Source organism: Bos mutus, chromosome 12 (assembly GCF_027580195.1).
Source record: "Bos mutus isolate GX-2022 chromosome 12, NWIPB_WYAK_1.1, whole genome shotgun sequence".
NCBI lineage: Eukaryota > Metazoa > Chordata > Mammalia > Artiodactyla > Bovidae > Bos > Bos mutus.
The window spans coordinates 18,287,972-18,306,529 of record NC_091628.1 but is presented as its reverse complement, the minus strand read 5'-3'; positions in this window follow the sequence as shown (position 1 = coordinate 18,306,529).

Here is an 18,558-nt window from a genome sequence, read left to right as displayed (position 1 = left end):
TACCCGGGGCTGGAGAGGTGCAGTGACTCACCCAAGGTTACACGGCCAGTGATGGAGAAGCTACGGTGAAAACTCTCATCTCTGCCTTCTGTGCATGCCCTTTCCCTTCTCTGTGCGGCTTCCCTAGCCCAGGGAAAACTTGGGGGTGATTTCCTGGTCAGTGTGCATTGCTGCCACTCAGCCACTATCCACAGATTCATCCCATCCACCTACCCTCCGATCCATCCATCAACTTATCCATCATCCACCCACCCATTCATCCATCCATCCATCCATCCATCTACCCATTCATCTACCCATCCATCCACTTATCTAGTTCAACAAACATTTACTAAGGACCTACTCTGTCCCAGAGTCTGTATTCTCCAGCAGTTGGAGGTATAAAAATAGGTAAAGAAGCATCTTCTTCCTTTGGGTGTCTGAGGCTCAGTGGGGGAGGCCCACACATACTCACCCACCTGCCACACTTAGACTCAAGCTAATAAGAATAAAGGCTTGGATGAGCCAGACAAGATGGGGTGGATGAGGGAGGGGCTATGTATAAAGAGCTGGAAAGGAGAGGGCTTTCCTGCTAGAGGCATGGGAGGAAAAAGCACCAGGAGTGGTCTGAGAACACAAGAAGACCACGCTGTCTGGCTGGGTGGAGGATACAATAAGTGATCCGGGTTAACAGAAGCCCCAGTAAAGACAGATTCAATGCCCTGTGACCTCCTGGCTGACCCTGCTCCTCGGCAAGTAAGAGAAATGTGGGGGACAGGATGGGACATGAGGTTGGTGCTGGGCTATGTGGACCTTGAATGTTGGAGTTGGTCACTGAGACTTGATCCTGTGACGGCGTCCCCTCTCCCTGTGTCGGAGTCATGAATCAATCCGGGGAGATCTGTGTGACTGATATCCTGTTCCTAAGTGCTTCTGAATTGTTCTTTCTACCTAGCTTGCTTCTAGTACTCCCCTGAGGGGGCGGGCAGGGGGGGAATTCTGCGTCCTTCATCCTTCACGTCTTCTGCCCCAGTGTGTACCCCTGATCACTTCCTGATTGTTGTTTACTCGTGGTTGTTTTTGAACATCGTGTGCGGCCAAGTTATAAATAACTTATTTCATTTAAGAAGTCTAAGTACGCTTATCCACCTCACTGATACACGCTTGTTTCTGATGGTACAAACACTCTCCTGTCATTATACCTTCCTGTTGCGTCTCCCCACGCAGCTAATCGGTGGCCCGTTCTGCTGGTTCTGTTTCCTTGTGATTAGCTCCCTGTTGCCTCACAGAGTGTGACCCCAGCTCGTGTTAGGCCAGCTAACCCAGAGCCTGTCAGCAGATTCCAACACGGACTCTGCTGCAGACAGAGGCTGGCCATTGGCCGAACTCTTGGGGATGGACTGCATGCAGCCTTCCTGTGGGCAGGAACGCTTGACAATACTTAGGGCAGAAGCCAGCCGTGAAGACTTTGGTTATCTCTGATTCCAAAACCATGCCCCAGATAATTATGTTAAGTAAAGAAAAGGAAAATAAATTGCCTTCTCCAGATGCTTAAAAGGTGAGGGCTAGGACTTCCCTGGCTGTTCAGTGGTTAAGACTCTGAGCTTCTACAGCAGGGAGTATGGGTTCGATCCCTGGTCAGGGACCTCAGATGCTGCATGCCAACTGACCCCAGAGCAGATATTACATAACACCAACAATAAACAGCCAGAGTATAAGCTACAAAAACATAAAACAATACAAAAATGCAGCCGCTTGGAAACTGAAACTCTCTCTCCTAAATCTTGGATCAATGAGAAATCAAATATGTAATCACAGAATGTTTGGAAGAAAAAAAATTATATGAACATTTCATATTAAAACAAAGCAAACTGATAGCATTATTGTGTCTTTTAAAAAACAAAAAATAAATGTGAGGGCCACCTTTACTTCATACAAGCGCCACTTAGCTACAGGGTCAGTACCAAGTGGCTGTTCTATTACTGGATTCAGACCTCATGGGATTCCATAGCTCACACAGATAAAGGGTTTGAGAACCAGTGTCCTTCACATCCCATGGCTGAAATAAAGGATTTTTAAAATTTTTTTTTTAAGAAAGTGAGACAAGTGGTGACAGAGATGGAAGTGGAGTAAAGAGAGAAAGGCAATCATTAGAGGAATTATGAAAGAAGAAAATCCACAAACTTCAGGATTGTCATTAATGAGAAGTGGATCATGTGTTTTTGATAACTTCTGATGGAGGGAGAGCACATGTTCTTTTTAGATAAGTAAAGTATCTATGTAGATATGGGTTATGTAGCCTTGTTTCCTGCTGTGAGAGAGAAACAGAATAAAAGAACGTTCCAGTGGTTATGAAAATTAGGACGGTTGAATACCCATAAGGATTGCCAACAAGATACCTCATTGTATTCATCTTCAGAAAAATAAGGAATAGGTTTTTTGTGTAAGTATATCCCAAATATTGTATATTTAAAATTTTTTTGCTGTTAATCCAAAATTAAAATGTAACCAGATATCCTGTATTTTCATCTGTTGAATCTGACAACCCTACTCTTACATTAAGAAGGAAAACTCTCAATAAGCTTGACATGAGAATGGTGTTTAGAATATAAGAGAAAGGTCAGCAAGAGGTCATCCGGGGAACACCACAAAGAGCTTTTATTCAGGATCTTGAATAAACACCCGGTAAACCGCGAGCTTCTTGCTCCTATGAAAGGCTGGTTCTGTTTCTTGGCAGGATGAAGGCTGCCCTCAGTAACCCCAGTTTATAGCCTGATTGGAAAACTCTCTCGGATTAGAACTGGTTTCCATGGGAACACCCTGGCTGTCCAATACTTAAGTGCCTGGCATGCCTTGCTTATAGTAGGTGTTCAGCAAGAAGGGGAGGTTGGGTGAGAGAGCTGGTAGATGAATTCTCTCAAATTTAGCATCAGAAAAGTGGCTGACTTTTTAAAAAATAATTAAGCTTTATTGTAGTATAATTGCTTTACAATGCTGTGTTAGCACCTGCTGCACAGCAAAATGAATCAGCCATACATGTACATATATCCCCTCCCTTTGGGGTTTCCCTTCTACTTAGGATGGGCTTCCCAGGTGGCTCAGCAGTAAACAATCCGCCTGCCAATGCAGGAGACACAGGTTTGATTCCTGAATCAGGAAGATCCCCTGGAGAAGGAAATGGCAACCCACTCTAGTATTTTTGCTGGGAAATCCCATGGACAGAGGAGCCTGACAGGCTACATACAGTCCATGAGGTCTCAATAGAGTCAGATATGACTTAGCCACTAACAACAACCCATTAGGGACGCCACAGTGCCTTAAGTAGAGTTCTCTGTGCTATACACTATGTTCCCAACAGCCGTGTATTTTGTATTGATAGTGTATATGTACCAGTTCCAGTCTCCCGGTTCCTCCCCTCCACCTCTTTCTTTCCTCCTGTGTCAGCGTGCTCAGCCGTGTCCAATTCTTTGCAGCTCCATGGACTGCAGCCCACCAGGTTCCTCTGTCCTTGGAATTTTCCTGGCAAGAATGCTGCAGTGGGTTTCCTCCTCCAGGGGATCTTCCCAGCCCAGGGACCCAACCCTTGGCTCTTGTGTCTCCTGCGTAGGTAGGAGGATTCTCCACTGCTAGCGCCACCTGGGAAGCCCACCGTTTCCTCCTTGGTTTAGTAAGACTAATCAGCCATCCAAAATGTTTCTGTCTGCACTCATTGGCCAATGTTCAGTTTTCTAAGTATAAAAATGGGCAGATCTTTAGACAAGGTCACTCAGCAGCTTAGTGGCAGAGCTGGGACGAGAAGAAGAAACTATCGTGCTGTACCATATGCCTTGGTACATGTTTCCATTCAACAGTTTGCTTTCTTACTTGATAGCTAAGATTTTTAATCCTCACGGGGTCAAATAAAACCACACTTTTCCATAGGCATTGTGCTTTACACATCATGTGTAAGATAATTTACACAGCCTCCATTTTCTCAATTTTTGGTTTGTTTGGGTTGATTTATTTTGGAAAACCATCACACGGTGGAACCATTCCAGCTACTCTTTTTATCTGAGGATTTATGAATATTTAAGTGAGCTTGGTCCTTGCCAATTTAGATATGATTTAGGTAGAAATTTTTATTGCTTCTTCTATCTTCCATGTATCCAAACTCCATTAAGTGATGGTACATGACCATCATTTAAATCTAATTCACACATTTAGTTGGGAGTTAGAATATGCTTAGGGAATTACCCTGAAGTTTGATTTTATTTATTTCATTTAATTAACTTATTTATTTGATTTTATTTATTTTATTATGTCTGTGACTTTGATAAAATTTAGAAGCATTCCCAGAAAACATCCATTTTTGAGTACTTCAGATCAGATCAGATCAGTCACTCAGTTGTGTCCGACTCTTTGTGACCCCATGAATCGCAGCACACCAGGCCTCCCTGTCCATCATCAACTTCCGGAGTTCACTCAGACTCACTTCCATCGAGTCAGTGATGCCATCCAGCCATCTCATCCTCTGTTGTCCCCTTCTCCTCCTGCCCTCAATCCCTCCCAGCATCAGAGTCTTTTCCAATGAGCCAACTTTTCGCATGAGGTGGCCAAAGTACTGGAGTTTCAGCTTTAGCATCATTCCTTCCAAAGAAATCCCAGGGCTGATCTCCTTCAGAATGGACTGGTTGGATCTCCTTGCAGTACTTAGCATGTTTCAAAATCTACATCAATAAATGAGTCTGAGTTTTGAGCTGAGTATCTCCTTGCTTTCAGTCACTTAGTCGTGTCCAAATCTTTGCAACCCCCTGGACTGCAGCACACCAGGCTTCCCTGTCCTTCACCATCTCCCAGAGTTTGCTCTAACTCATGTCCGGTGGGTCAGTGATGCCATCCAGCCATCTCATCCTCTGTTGCCCCCTTCTCCTTCTGCCTTAAACCTTTCCCAGCATCAAGGCCTTTTCAAATGAGTCAGCTCTTCACATCAGGTGGCCGAAGTGTTGGAACTTCAGCTTCAGCATCAGTTCTTCCAATGAATATTCAGGTTTGATTTCCTTTAGGATTGACTGGTTTGATCTTCTTGCAGTCCAAGGATTCTCAAAAGTCTTCTCCAGCACCACAGTTTGAATGCATCAATTCTTTGGTGCTCAGCCATTTTTGTTGTCCAGCTCTCACATCCATACATGACTACTAGAAAAACAATAGCTTTGACTATACAGACCTTTGTAGGCAAAGTAATGTCTCTGCTTTTTAATACGCTGTCTAGGTTTGTCATTGCTTTTCTTCCAAGTATCTCTTACAGGAGAGGAAAAAAAGAAGATGAATCAGACTGAGCTTCCTGGTTTTTCCTTGAGGCACAGCCTTCCATCGCTCAACTCAGGTCTACTGACCTAGAAGCACCAGGCAGGGCCTCACAAATGTCACCTAGAGGGTGTCATCATCATCCCTGACAAAATCCCTGATCACACTCACAACTACTTTACCTCACAGATGCCTTTGGCTGGAATTCCAGAAGAAACTACCAAATTTCAGAACTTATGTCATCCTTGAAATGTGTGATGAGAAGAAGTGCTTGCTTGGATCTGAGAAAACAGAATTGGGCATTTACGTGGAAGGTGTATTTTATAAACTCACACAGCAGTGGTGTGGGATGGCCCTGGGACCGAAATACTTTCACAGCCCATGCTCCATACCAGATATTGAGCTAGACATTTGGGAAATAGAAAGATGAATTTGTCTCTCTCTTCTCAAAGGACCGTGAGACATGTAGTTAATTAATTATAGCACAAGGCAAAATACAAAGCGTGTTCTAAAAAAGCACAGAATATCATAGTATTAAGAGGAAGGAGAGGGACTGCCCTGGTGGTCCAGTGGCTAAGACTCCATGCTCCCAGTGCAGGGGCTCTAGGCTCAATCCCTGGTCAGAGAAATAGATCTTGTATGTCCCAACAAGGACCTTAAAAAAAAAAAAAGAAAGTTGCTCAGTTAAGTCTGACTCTTTGCAACACCAATGGACCATAACCTGCCAGGCTCCTCTGTCCATGGACTTCTCCAGGCCAGAATACTGGAGTGGTGCAGCCAAATAAGATAAAAAATAAATAAATATTAAAATACATAAATAATTTTTTTTAAAAAAGGAGGAAGGAGAGAGGATTGTACCAGGGAATAATCAGAAAACAGTATTTTAGCCTTGAAAGTGGCTTTTGATGACAAGACGAGGATCCAGGCAAGCTAGACTCTAACAGGGGACGGTATAGGGTGTGTGAGGAAGCGCACTTCAGTCTTATCAGTAGGATGCAGAGGACAGAAGTAGCTGAGCCTAGAAAGGTAGGCTGGGGTCAGGTGGTGCCGGGCCTGGAATGGCTTAGTCTGGTGTTCAAGTTCCCTGAGGCAGAGAGTAGATTATCCTCACAATCTCACGTTCACCCAGGCCCTCTGGCTCCATCATCTATGTCCAGCCTAGGCTCTTGTCCCATACATATGTGCAGAGAGGTGCTGGACAGTGGCATTAATTTTTGCTAAGTAGCTAGAGACCAAAAGTTATCATCAAATTTTCAAGAGAGACAGAGAAGAAAGAGTTTCTTTCTAGAAACATAATCTTTAAACAAAGACATTAGTCTGCCAACAAAGGTCCATCTAGTCAAAGCTATGAAAAGCCATAGTCACGTGCGGATAATGAGAGTTGGCTTGTGAAGAAGGCTGAACACCAAAGAATTGATGATTTTGAACTGTGGTGTTGGAGAAGACTCTTGAGAGTCCTTTGAACTGCAAGGAGATCCCACCAGTCCATCCTAAAGGAAATCAGTCCTGAATATTCATTGGAAGACCTGATGCTGCATCTGAAGCTCCAACACTTTGGCCACCAATGTGAAGAACTGACTCATTGGAAAAAACCCTGATGTTGGGAGAGATTGAAGGCAGGAGGAGAAGGGGACGACAGAGGATGAGATGGTTGGATGGCATCACCGACTTGAAGGACATGAGTTTGGGCAAGCTCTGAGAAATGGTGATGGACAGGGAAGCCTGGTGTGCTGCAGTCCATGGGGTCACAAAGAGTCAGACACGACTGAGCAATTGAACAACAGCAACAGCTTTTAAACAATGACAGAGGCACATCACAAGCCTGCTCTCCAGGTGTCCCCGAAGGAAAGCCATTGCCTGTAAAGGCCAGAGCAAGAGTGGAGGGAGAAGAGGAGCCACTTGAATACGAGCGACTTCTTAGAGCCTGGCTGTGGTCAGAGTGTGGCTCTCCAGTGACTGTGCTCCTCAGGGGAATTAGGTCAACTGTCTGCACACTGAAGGACGTTACCCCTTGGGCCAGGCCGCGGAAACTATTTCCCACATCCTCAACATCTCTGTTGTACTGCCCCAGAAGTAGCTGTGGGAGCTCAGCCTGTGCCCTCACTCTTGTTTACGTCTCCTCGTCACCCTTCTCCCACTTAACAAAAGAAAGACACCGCCGACCATCCCACATGTCTTACCACATACATGGTCCCAGCGTGTGAAAGCATGCACCAAATAACCCAGCAAAAGGAAACTTCAGATCCGAGAGAGGAAAGTCCCATGAGAGAAAAGCAGAAGGAGCTTTCTGGAAGGAAATCCTAGCCGGGCAGAGCAGCCACCAGCCTGCCCTGCCCCAGCCACTCACCTGCCTCGGTATCCAAGACAAGAGTGCCATGGTCGCCATCACAAAACAGTTTCTTGAATGGAAAATGATTGAGTCAACTTTTTTTTTTCCTTGTCAGAATGCAATTTTAATTTGTCCACTGGCTTGACAGTGGGGGCTGACTTTGCCCATGAGGAGATTCAGGGGGCATTTTTTTTATCCATTTTATTTTACTTTATTGTTTTATTTCATTTCATTCATTTTTATTATTTCAAAATATATATATTTTAAATTTTTGCCAGCCTGCATGGGATCTTAGTTTCCTGGCCAGGGTTGGAACCCATGCCCCCTGCAGTGGAAACGTAGAGGCTAAATGGCTGGACCAACAGGGAAGCCCCTAGATGTCAACCTTATAATGTGCAGGGGGCGCATAATTGCTCACAACTATTTTAGGGGACGTAGGAAGGAAGCTTGAGGATCCCTGTGTTAGTCCCTCAGTCGTTGACCCCATGGACTGCAGCACACCAGGCCTCCCCATCCATCGCCAACTCCCAGAGCTGCTCCAAGATGGAGGGAGCCTGGCGTGCTGCAGTCCATGGGGTCACAAAGAGTCAGACATGACCGAGCAACTGAACTGAACTGAGGGATCTTCAGGATCTTCCCTGGTGGCTCGGATGGTAAAGACTCTGCATACAAAGCAGGAGACCAGGGTTGGATCCCTGGGTGGGGAAGATCCCCTGGAGAAGGGAATGGCTACCCACTCCAGTATTCTGGCCTTGGGAATTCCATGGACAGAGGAGCCTGGCAGGCTACACTCCGTGGGGTCAAAAAGAGTCGGACATGACTGAGGGACTAACACAGGGATCCTCAAGCTTCCTTCCTAAGTCCCATAAAATAGTTGTGAGCTGTTATGTGCCCCCTGCACATTTTAAAGTTGACATCTAGGGACTTCCCTAGCTGTTTAGTCTCTACACTTCCACTGCAGGTGGCACGGGTCCAACCCTGTCCAAAGGACTAAGATCCCACATGCCGTGCAGTGTGGCAAAAAAAAAAAAAAAAAATTGAAATAATAAAAATGAATGAAATGAGATAAAATAGTAAAGTAAAATAAAATGGATAAAAATCTCAGTTTTAGTGATTTCTATGGATAAAGATCCCTAGACCTTCAAGTTCTCTTCAAACTAACCAGTGTTGGGAAATATATTAACATAAACTGCTGAGCTGAAATTCTAGTTTTATCCTGAAGAGGGCAGCATTGCTAAAATGTTACAGAGCTGAAAAACTATTTTTCCTAATGGTTCTCTCTAAGCTAACATCCTGAAGGAGATCCGTCCTGAGTATTCATTGGAAGGACTGATGCTGAAGCTGAAATGCTTTGGCCACCTGAGGCGAAGAGCTGACTCATTTGAAAAGACCCTGATGCTGGGAAAGATTGAAGGCAGGACAAGAAGGGGACGACAGAGGATGAAATGGTTGGATGACATCACCGACTCAATGGACATGGGTTTGGGTGAACTCCGGGAGTTGGTGATGGATAGGGAAGCCTGGTGTGCTCCAGTCCATGGGGTTACAAAGAGTTGGACATGACTGAGCAGCTGAGCTGAACTGAACTGAAGCTAACTCTCCTTATTTGCTTTCAGATAATAAGCATTTGAAGGCTTGAGGAGAGAGTAGCTGTCTTTTCAGAACAGAAAGGCATCTGTGTCAAGCACATTTTTTCAAGACTGAAATAGTATTATTATTTTTTTTTTTTTGCTTTAAAAATTTTTTTTTCTTGAGTTCTAATAGCAAATAGGTGCTCAAAAAAGTGCTTCCTTGGTAGTTCAGCTGCTAAAGAATCTGGCCACAATGCAAGAGATCCTGGTTTGATTCTCAGATCGGGACGATCTCCTGAAGAAGGGTTGGGCTGCTCACTCCAGTATTCTTGGGCTTCCCTGGTGGCTCAGATAGCAAAGAATCCACCTGCAATGATCCACCTGCAATGCAGGAGACCTGGGTTCAATCTTTGGGTTGGGAAGATCCCCTGGAGGAGGGCATGGCAACCCACTCCAGTATTCTTGCCTGGAGAATCTCCATGGACAGCAGAGCCTGGCGGGCTACAGGCCATGGGGTTGCAGAGTTGGACACAACTGAGTGAATATGCACAGCACAGCTCAAAAAACTGTTTGATACTTGGACAGTCAGGCTACCTCCAACTCCAGGGAAGTTTTTGGTTAAACACACAGGATAATTTTGTGTCGACATGACTCCCAGGCAAGGCTCACCCACGTCCCCTGAAAGCCCACCTCACTCAGATTGCTTGAGCCTAGCAGTGCCCGGAGAGGTCAGACACAGTGTGTAATTAAAGAGGACTTTGGCACTGGCTGACGTGCAATGGCTAAACATGATTACAGCTGCTTACAGTTCTCGATGTCTCCAGGAAATTGTGTTCTGATGTCATTTCACTAAGAAAATCATGTGGTTTCCTTATGGGGAGTTAATTATTGCCAGGTCTTGAATAAATGATGGTCAAAAATTTACACTGAAAGCACAGATAAAGCATGTAGACAGATAATCCATGGCTCACATCGAACACTACCCTGTCAGGAACTGGAAGCTTCTTCAAAGATGAGACGGGGAAGCAAGATGAAGTTGAAAGAAAAAGCGTGAAGTAATGAGTTCTGACTCTCAGGCTCTCAATTCCTCTTTTTTTAATTTTTATTTTTAATCGGAGGATAATTGTTTTGCAGGGTTGTGTTGGTTTCTTCTCAATTCCTTTTTCCAGTGATGCGTCCACTCCCAGCTAAGTGGCTACACACTTCTCGTTCTAGATGTAAAAACTGCCTTCCGGCAAGTTTTAACTTGTGAGTGTTGGTTGCCTCCACTAGGGTATTTGAATATTAAATGGAACTGAAATAGATGACTTTTCTCCGAGTAGAAGGAATTCCAGCATCAGAGACAGGTGTGGGAGGTAGCTTTTCCAGAGGGTGAGTTCTGTTGCTGAGATGGCTGGGCAGGTGTGAAAGGAGCCCTCAGACTCCACACAGCCCTTCAGACATCTCATCAGCACCTTGGCACCGCCAAAACAGAATGTCAGGTCAAGGGATCTGCTGCTTTCAAGGCACGGAAAGTTTCAAATATAGTCTACAACAATCAAACCACAAAACCAAAGACACAAGATATGCGTGCCTGTGTCTGTGTGTGTATATATGTGTATATACATGTATGTGTGTATATGTGCGTGCATGCTCAGTCACTGAAGTCACGTCAGGTCCGTTTTGCAATGCCATGGACTGTAGCCCGCCAGGCGCCTCTGTCCATGAAATTCTCCAGGCAAGAATATTGGAGTGGGTTGCCATTTCCTCCTCCAGGGGATCTTCCCAGACCAGGGACTGAACCTGCGGCTCCTGTGGCTCTTACATTGGCAGGCAGCTTCTTTACCACTGAGCCACCTAGAAACCCCTGCATGTATATATACACACGCATAAATATCATATCAATACTGTATACGATATATTGGGTATACATGTATTTAAGCACACAATTAACTGCAAAACTATAATGCTTGCTATATCAGGAACTGTATACCCTACCAGGAAGGAATCTGTCATCACCACCACCAAAGGCAAACAGTTATTAATTAAACGTCCATGTTCACATGGCATTTTCCTGAGCATACAAAACCTCCTGCAGCTCTCCCTGAGTTTACCATTGTGTTAAATACCAGTGTGGGCCCTTCCACAGAGGGAGAGGCAGACAGAAATGAACAACAAGGACCAGGAGTTGATCAAATTAATATAAACACATTCTGTGGTTGGTGGAGACAAGCATGAGGACTGCATGACATCCTGGCCTTGGCTGGGCCCTATTTTTTCATTTAATACATACTACTTATGATCTTGGTTAACTGCTAACCTGATTTATTCAGGTCTTGGCTTATTCCAGACTAAACCACTGTTTTCCTGTTTCCAGATGTGTGTGTATGCTCAGTTGCTCAGTTGTGTCCAACTCTTTGCAATCCCATGGACTGTAGCCCACCAGGCTCCTCTATCCATAGAATTTCCCAGGCAAGAATACTGGAGTGGGTTGCCATTCCCTTCTCCAGGGGGTCTTCCTGACCCAGGGATCGAACTGGTGTCTCCTGAATCTCTTGCATTGGCAGGCAGATTCTTTACCACCAAGCCACCTGAGAAGGTGATGATCCAGATTTACTGGTAAGCTGGCTTATTCAGGTTCTGGCTTATTGCAGACTAAACCACTGGCTTCCTATTTCCAGATGGCAACATCAAATACACAGAATAAATATTTACGCTCTCCAAAACTTCTTGTGTTGAAATTCTAACCCTCAGGGTGTTGGTATTAGGACCTTTGAGAGATGGCATTTTTCTTGAAAGGTTATGAGAGTGGAGTCTTCGGGAAGGAGATTAGGAGGCTTATGAAAGAGACCCCTGGGAGCTGCCTCACCCCTTCTACCATGTGAGGACACGGAAGTGAGCCATTGCTGGACATCAAATCTGCCAGGTTGATCTTGGACTTCCCAGACTTCAGAACTGTAAAAGACACATTTCTGTTGTTTAAGTCATGCAGTCTAAGGTATTTTTGTTATAGCAGCTTGAACAGACTAAGACCCAAGGTAAAGGCCATGTGTATTATGCATAGACTTCAGGGTCCCAGAAACTAGTATTGTCATCTGGGTACTGAAGAAAGGGACCCAGGAAACTGGTGAACTGGAAGTCTACTGGAAAATTGCTTCTAGCTTACCATTAACTGGAAAACTCAGTCCTAGCCCACCTTAAATAGAGCTGTTGCGAGTGGTCTCTAAGTCAAGAGGGCAAGGAGAAGGAGGGAACAAAAGACATTATAGTCCCTTTCCCTGAGACTCTTACTTGCATTTCTTCACCCTCAATAAGACTATTCCAGGGGATTAACCCCAGAGATGCCAGGAAGACAGCATCTTTGACTCTTAAGGGGGAACGTTCAAGGTTAAAAACCACATTCTAAACCTCAGCAGCATCAGGCCAGGCTCTACCCAAGATAACACATACCCCTAGGAAGAAGTGGGGGCTTCCCTGGTGGTTCAGATGGTAAAGAATCCACCTGCAATGCAGGACACCTGGGTTTGATCCCTGCGCCAGGAAGATCCCCTGGAGAAGGGCATGGCAGCCCACTCCAGTATTCTTGCCTGGAGAATTCCATGGACAGAGGAACCTAGAGGGCTACAGTCCATGGGGTCACAAAGAGTCAGACACAACTGAGCAACTAACACTTTTTAACTTTTGGAAGAAGCATCGCTTGCCCCAGGAACCCAGGAGTCCACCCTTCCAGGCACTTCCTCTGTGACTCAGATCCTAGGATGTTTGGTGACCCTTGGGTGTGATAATGGCTTTGAAGCTTGTGAAAAATTAGTTGAAGAGGAAAGACGTCAGCCCCACACACCCCTCCCCACCACCCCAAAGAATGAAAGGTCTTAGAAAGGTCTCTAAAGAATACAATGACCAGACAGAGAGCTTTAGCTTAGTGTTTTGATTCTTACTTTTTTTTCAAATAGTCATGGCTTCCTTTACAGTCTCAGAGGGAGTCTGAAATTCACCCAAATTCTTAAAATAAATCCAATTTAACTTAGGAAAATTACTGTATGTCTGACATTTTCAGAAGAAGATAGGGAAGGATCTTTCTACACAAAATAACAATAATAAAATGATTGAATTCATTAAAAACCATCTATCAGTTATTTATATGTATTATATATAGTGTATATCTATAGCTATATCTGGGCTTCACCCGTGGCCCAATGTTAAAGAGTCCACCTGCAATGCAGGAGACCCAGGTTTGATCCCTGGGTTGGAATGACCCCCTGGAGAAGGAAATGGCAATTCACTCCAGTATTCTTGCCTGGGAAATCCCATGGGCAGAGAAGTCTGGCAGGCTATACCCCATGGGGTAGCAAAGAGTTGCGTAGGACTGAGTGTCTAAACAGCAACAATATGTATCTGTATCTGTCTAGCCTGAAGAGAAAGGATACTAATAAGCAGGACCCCAGTTATTCCTGCTAGGCATTTTGTAACATCACCTCCCTTAAACCTTAGACAATCACATGAGGAAACCAGGGGTTTGCCAAGATCCGGCAGCTGATGAAATCAGGTGGGATCAAATCTAGATCTGATGAGCCAGAAGCCAGTGTTCTTAGCTGACTCTGTTCCACCAACTTTCTGGTCATACTCAAAGTGGGAAAAAGAAAGGTTTCATGAAGATCTTCAGAAAGAATAGAAGGCTATTGCATCTGATTGGTATCAGCCTTTGTAAGTATCACTGGTGCTTACCAGAGCTTCCCTGGTGGCTCAGACGGTAAAGAATCTGCCTGCAATGCAGGTGACCCAGGTTTGATCCCTGGGTTGGGAAGATCCCCTGGGGAAGGAAATGGCAATCCACTCCAATATTCTTGCCTGGAGAATTCCACGGACAGAGGAGCCTAGTGGGCTACAGTCCATGGGGTTGCAAAGAGCCGGACACAACTGAGTGACTAACACTTACTTACTTACTATTGCTGGTAAATACAATATCCATGGTTTATAGTTAACATTGTTTCCATCTGTATCTTTAAAAAATTTTTTTTAATTAATTAATTTGGCTGCACTGGGTGTTGGTTGGGACACATGGGATCTAATTCCCTGACCAGGGATCAAACCCAGGCCCCCTACATTGAGAGCACAGAGTCTTAGCCACTGGACCACGAGGGAAGTCCCTCCAACTGTGGCTTAAAGGGAGGAAGGGAATGGGAGAAGGAAAACGGGGAGGGGAGGACAAGAATTAAAGCAGCTTTGAAATCTTTGACGAGTCTACTCTTTGTCCCACTAGGCAAGTGGAGAGCACACTTCCTGGGAGAAAAGTCAAGTCATTCCCCACGGCACATCACTCCCAAGAACAACTGGTTACCTCCTTCAGAGGGAGGCGTGTGATTCCTGCTGGCAGGGTGAAGCACCTGGCTTCAGGAAGGATGAGACACTCGGAGATGTAATCCAGTTCATTCTAAAGACCTGGGCAGGGCAGCCTTTAGAAGGCCATTCCTTGCTCCACAAGCCCTGAGGATTTGAATGCCAGCCAGAATGACGCCAAGGAGCCTTCCTCTTTCCTGATGGCGTGGCCGAGAAACCTCACTCCAGGGACCAGCTTCCTGGCCAGATGTTTGTCATCCACACCTGCAGACCTTAGGAAACCTAGGGTGACCTCAGTAGGTGCAGCCTTGACTTCCTTCCCACCACCACCCCTGAGATGTGGGAACTGAATGAAAATCCACACTGGGACCGTCCGCTCAAGCAAACGGGTCAGGGTGGAGAACTTCCTCGCTTTATGGCCAGTAAGGCAGGTGTTGGGCCGCCTCCTGGCACATCTGATCAAAGGGCAAGACCATCCAGGCAGTGGGTCAGGCTGTTTTCTTGCAGGATGGTGTGGTGGGGCTTCTATTTTGTGGCTCATCCGGAAGCAGATGGTATTTATGCATTTATGTAGGCTGTTCCAGGTCTTTGTTGCAGCCTGTGGGGTTCTCTAGTTGTGGCTCAGTGGCCCTGAGACATGTGGGATCTTTCCGGACTAGGAATCGAACCTGTCCAATGCAGGGACTTCCAGTGTCCCCTGCATTGGAAGTCGGATTCTTAACCACTGGACTACCAGGGAAGTCCCAGATGGTTCTGATTCTCTAGTGATACTCCCAGAGCCTGTGCTAGAGCAAAGAAGCCACCCCGTTGGGTTCTTGAACGTTGGATTAAGCCAGACAATCAGACAGCCGCCTTTGTGCACTGTATTTTCTTAGCCTCTCCTAAAAGGGCCATTTCTGAACTAGCCTTTCATAGACTGCCCCCTTTTGCATTAGTGAACACTATGCCAGCTGTAGGACCGTTTCTGTGATACCACTAAGTGCTAAGTTGGTTCAGTCGTGTCCCACTCTTTGCAGTCTTATGGACTGTAGCCCACTAGGCTCCTCTGTCCATGAGATTCTCCAGGCATGAGTACTGGAGTAGGTTGCCATTTCTTCCTTGAGGTGATCTTCCCGACTCAGGGATCAAACCCACGTCTCTTATGTCTCCTACATCGGCAGGCAGGTGCTTTATCACTAATGCCACCTGGGAAGCTGGTGCTACTAAGGATGTGGCCCAATCCAGCTGACAGCATTGATCCCCTTTTTCAGGCCTGTTAAGAGAGATGGTTTGAATAACCAGAAAAATGTGTGTTTCTCCTGAATGTGAGCCTGTTTTCTTTTCCGGGCATTATGAATCTGGTAACTTACAGAATTTCTCTCTTTACGTTGGATGTTGGGAAATTCAAAGCTAAATACGTTGCCTACTTCCAAAAACTTGCACAGTCCCACAGGCCATGTATTATCTGTATGCTCTTTGCACTTGTGTTCATCCTGTTTTCCTACTCTTGCTTTCTTTTTGCCCTAATTGCTTCATCTCTTAGTTGTTGTTGATCACATTGGATATATTTTAAAGGTTCCCTGTATTAGTCAGAGTAGGCCTACTAACATCACAAATGGCTCCAAAATCTCAAAGCAGTAAGTGAGGATGACCTCTGACTTGGGCTTCACTGGTGGTTCAGTGGTAAAGAATCCACCTGATAAGGCAAGGAGACACAAGAGGCATGGCTTTGATCCCTGGGTGGGGAAGATCCCCCGGAGAAGGAAATGGCAACATACCCCAGTATTCTTGCCTTGGAAATCCCATAGACAGAGGAGACCGGTAGGCTGTAGTCCACAGGGTTACAGAGTGAGACACGACTGAGCAACTGGGCACACACACACACGGCTTCTCACTTGACTTGAGTCTAATGCAGCTATTACGTGGTGATTCCCCTCCTCAGGAACCCAAGTCCTTTTCACCATGAGGTAGAAAGATCGGAAGCATATCAGAAAATTGACTGCTTCAACCTGGAAAGCACACACCATTTCTTTGCACTTTCCATTGGCCAACACTAGTCACACAGATGCAAAATTTCTTGGAAATATATTTCCCAATTGGGCATTCTCTTCCTCCAAGCAACTCTATATGGGAAGGAACATGAATCCTTGATGGTCGGCTATCCTTTCTCTGCCACACTCCCTAAATTGTTCTTGGAATAAGAAAATTAAACTAACTCAATAGACTCTAGATAAAAAGGAAATTTCTCCTTGCCAAAGAACCAATCACTCCAAAAGTAACCAGAATTGGTGAAGATCTATGGCTGGACTCTATGCTGGGTACTGTAGGTGACACAAAAAGATGAGTTAGACAGTTCTCGCCTTCAAGCGGATTACAGTGCTTCGTGTACACCTTCTACACTTACACTTCCATGGTTAGGAGATGTAGCCACCCTCAAAATCATTCTCTGGTAGAGACATCATTCTACCAGATATCCTGTCCTCATCAAACTCTGTAAAGAGAAGAGTCAGACGCGACAAGGAGCTAGCTTGTTCTGCGGCATAAACCAAAGGCCTTCTGAAGCCACCTTTAGGGCAGCCAGTGGGAAGCAAGGAGGCAGGCACTCTTCATTTCTGGCCTTGGGTAAAGGGTTTAATTTCCTCTTGCCTGGATTCCTAACCTGTAAATTGGAGATAATGATGTTTGCCTACCTTGCCCTCAGAATTAATTAGTGGTTGTATTGCGCTTTTTGTCTACAGATGAAAGGCTTTCATGTGAACATCATCATCATCATCATGACCATTATTACCTTGGGTCCTGAAGATAAAGTGATGGAATTCCCACACAAAGTTTCCAGGAGACTTGACCTTTCTAACCTTTCAATCTCCTCCTCTACACTTTTAAAAAGAACTAACCCACTTTCCCCCTCTTTCTGACCTTGCTGTCAAGGACTGAGGAAATGAGAGCTAGTCCTCATTTCTTAGAGACCTGTGTTTCACACACCCCAACTTGACAATGACTTTCTCCCAGCAATCGAGACTATACCATTTCAACCACTCCCCGAATCCAGATGTAAGAGATAGATCAGAAGACAAGGGAAGGGAAAACACTTAGAGAAACTTTTTAAAACATCTCGGAACTCTTCAAAAAATTATTTCATTTTTTTTTCCTCACAGGACATCTAACTACATATATTGACCTTTTCTATTTACTTGATGACATTATAAGAAAGAGTATTATATCCTTTCTTCCAGGTAGCTCAGTGGTAAAGAATCTGCCTGCCAATGCGGGAGAGGCGGATTTGATCCCTGGGTCGGGGAGATCCCCTGGAGGAGGGCATGGCAACCCACTCCAGTATTCTTGCTTGGATAAACCCATGACAGAGAAGGCTGATAAGCTACAGTCCACACAGGGTTGCAAAGAGCCAGACACGACTGGGCACACATGCAGAGGCACAATTATTTCCTTTGAACTTAGTACCATGGGCTGGATCCCAAGTTCTAGAGAGCTTGTCTGTCTCTGAAAAGGTCAAACTCTGATGTGAAAACTAGAGTCCTTCCAGGGAGATTGACAAGGCTTTGGACAACATCCTACTTTTGGAAGTGGGAGCTAGGAGCAGAGCTAGTATGGGTGATGAAGTGATAGGAGCAGCACCAAGAAAATAGGGTTATCAGAGAAGAACCTGAAGTTTCCTTGGTACCTAGATTTAGTGTTCCTGAGCCAGTGCTGAGTTGGTATAACCCAATAGGGACTTATATACAGTTCCAGTTCCCAGGACTAGATTAATTGGGGTCTTGATATTTCTGGGACACCAATAAAATAGAGTAGTTTGCTAAAGCAGTGTTAATCCTTTCACTTATCATCCGTGCTGGTACTTCCTCATTCTAAATGAGCCCTGAAATGTGAAAGCTGGTCGGGATTGGAAGAGCTGGAATGAGTCAGCTACCCCTGTGATTCCAGCCCCAGCTTGCCTTGTTTCCAGCGACAAGTTGCACAAGGGGATTAAAGTTTTGATTCTGAGTTCTTGGTGACTCATATGCTTAGTCAGGCAGTAATGACCGTAGCAAATATGTTTATGCCTCTTCCTGTGTGCTAGGCATTGTTCTACCCCCTTGGCATGAA